Here is a 3,235-nt window from a genome sequence, read left to right as displayed (position 1 = left end):
TCTTGTTCGTGTGAAGTTTAGCTTAGAGAGGAGCCTTAAGCTAAAGGAATCCATTGAAGAACCCTTCAGGTAGGAGACCTGGTTGGGAAGCGTTCACGTTGGGTTACGCGTTAGAGTGCAAGGTACGACCACTGCATCGGGGTATGTGAATGTTTCTGCTTTGTTACTAGCTTTGTCTTCTAAATAGTGGAATTCCTAGGTTTGGTTGCCCCGGAGTGATTTTTCTCTTAATTGAGTTTCCACTTTGTTAACAAAATATCTATCTTATTTAAATTCCACACTTTGATATTTTGTTATACATTGTTCATACACACACACGGTAAATTAGAAGTCTTTCGCACTTTGATATTTTGTTACGCATTGTTCACACACACACGGTAAATTAGAAGTCTTTATTATTTTTTAGGGAAGAATTCATTGAAGTGTATTAAAGATAAATGTAAATAGTTGTATGAGCATGAAAGTAAAGGAATGAATGGTTTTATAGCATGCATCACGAATATATACATGGGAATGAGAATGAATGAAAAGAACAAGGAAATAAAACGATAATGTATAAAGGATTGATGAGCAGGAAGAAAGCTCCTGATGAGAACAAGTCCCACCCGTTCAATAAAAGGATTGGATGAGCAGGAAGAAAGTCCCCAATGGGAGCAAGTCCCATCCATCAGTGAATAAAGATAATAAAGTATAAATGAATGATGAGCAGGGAGAATGTTCCTGGTGGGAATAAGTCCCACCCATTCAACAAAAGGGTTGGACGAGCATGAAGAAAGTCCCACCGTCTATGTAATGAATGGAAATGAAAAGGAAAGAAATTAATGACAACATGCATGGCACAATGATTTATGATGATAATTTATGGCTTGTTTTATGAGGGATTTCATGCTAGATATATTAGTATGTATATGAGTTGAATGGGACAAGACATATGCATACAGTTACAGCTAGTTGCACATGATGTTTTATGACTTCATGTTTAGACATGCTTATATGCTTGTTTTTCACCGAAAGGGGATGGAATGCATGAATGTGTATATGGGTGTTGCTTAGTTAAGAGAGTATATGGTTTTATGCTTGGATATACTTGTATGCTCGTGTTTCACCAAAATAGGGTGGAACACATGTATATGTATATAGTTGAGTCATAGAATGTATGTGTGCTTAGACATACTTGTATGCTTGTGTTTCGCATAAAGTTTCAGAATGCATATATATGGGTATAGCTGAGTTATATTGTATAATGTGTTATGACTTAGATAGGTTTGTATGTGTACGTTTCCGAGCATGAGTTTGGAATGTGCACATATACGCAGAACTAAGATATTATGTTTAAAGGATTTTCATAACTACAATATCTACTTCATCAGCTACAAATATTTTTAAAGAAATGTTTAAACCAATAGTAGCGCATCTTATCTTTCGGCTGTGTGAGTAAAGACATCCCTTAGTCCCTGCAATTGCGGTTGATCACTCTTGCTTGTAAATGCATTTTTTAATCATGGTCACATAGATGGTTCTTACCACCGTATCTCTGATGTGATATGCTCATGTTATGAGATGTTATTAGGTGTGTACAGGTTATTGTGATGATTGGGTTAAAAAAAAAAATGGTATTGAAATGGGTTGTCACAGTTCAACCATCCCTATAATTGGCCAAAGGTAATGACCTTAGGGGTGGTTTGGCCACCCCCAGAATGGACCATCAAACCACCGCCATAGTCATAGGGGTTGTTTGTCCAACGCTATAATTACACTAATTTGATTGATGTGGTTCATGAGCTGTTCTCACACCCAAACATCTTAGTCCTCACAGCCTACGGTGATGTGGTTAGTGCAATTCGGAGGGATGCGCTAAGAACGTTAATGACAGCTCCTTGAACTCTGATACGCGGGAAAGAAAGGTTGTTTAGGGATAAAGATTGTGCAGCGGCCAAGGATGAAAACGATTTGCCCACCTGAAAGAGGCTCAAATTAGATAGGTTCGCATTCACTCAATGGGAGTTCACCAGCGCGCTACTCGTCTTCTTCATTGGCCTCTTTTGCATCTACTCCACCATGTCCATCGTCGACTACCACAAGCTGAAGCTGCCTCACACCATTTCCAATCTTCGTATGCATAAGTGCGTTAGCTTTCTGATTTGTTCCTTCCCTTTTCGTTTGCTTTTCTTTTCAAAAATATTAGCTTGTTGTTGGGGGTAGCGTAGGGGTCTCTGACATTGGTGTTGTGGTCGCGGTCAAGTTGTGTCGCATATGTTGGAGATAGCGGTGGCATGATTGTGCTGTAGTGGGTTTCAGTGGTGATAAGACGATGGTGGTTGAAGGTGGCGAGGTCTCAAAATGGAAGAGAATTTTAGGGTTGTGTGGCTGATGTAATACCACATTCTAAACTAGAATTAAGAAAACAACAATGAGGACTCAGAACATAAATAAGGGACAAAGAATGATGTGGAAATTAAGGAAAATGGGCCTGGAAAGATCGACAGTTAAGCTGATCGATCAGTTTCACACTACGGGTTGCAAAGAAAGTAATTTATCGATCAATATAAAGTAGCTAATCGATTGGTGAAGCATGAAACCACGTCAGATTAAATAAAAGACCCTATGGATCAATTAGATTGGTGACAGATAGCATACAATTTAGATAAGTCCAGAATTTGCAGAAATGAGAGGGGATTATTTAAGGCACATTATGGAACCCTAACAACCAATTGGTTGTCTAGATCCTACAGAATGTGTAGGAGGGACAGAAATGGTTGTCTAGACCCTACATAATGTGTAGGAGGGAGAGAGAGAGAGAGAGAGAGAGAGAGAGAGAAGAGACTGAGAAAGAAAATGGAGTTCTATTCTTGTTTCTTTGAAAGTTCAAGGCCTCAAAAGGTAATCTCTTGATTCTAGCTTGTGTTTTCCTTTCCAAAAGCATTTTTTTTTATTGGGTTGGTTGAATACATGCATGCTTGTTCGTGTGTGTGTGTGTGTTCTTAATGGGTGTAGAAATGAAAAAAGGCTTAAACTTTTGTTTAAAACCCATAACTTTATATGGTTAACCTTTCAAATAAACTAGATGAGACCAAAGATGAGCCTTAGGCTCTGTAAGTTGTAGGTTTGGACTATTGTTTGGAGTTTTTGGTGAAAGGATAATAGTGAAAGTGTAAATTTGAGGGCTTTATGCTTAGGTTGTAAAAAGGTTCCAACTTTAGACTTTAAACAGTGTTGGATGTGAAAAAGGGTGTGC

This window comes from Alnus glutinosa, chromosome 9 (genome assembly GCF_958979055.1).
Source record: "Alnus glutinosa chromosome 9, dhAlnGlut1.1, whole genome shotgun sequence".
NCBI lineage: Eukaryota > Viridiplantae > Streptophyta > Magnoliopsida > Fagales > Betulaceae > Alnus > Alnus glutinosa.
The sequence above is the reverse complement of the archived record's forward strand: the minus strand, read 5'-3'. Positions refer to the sequence as shown.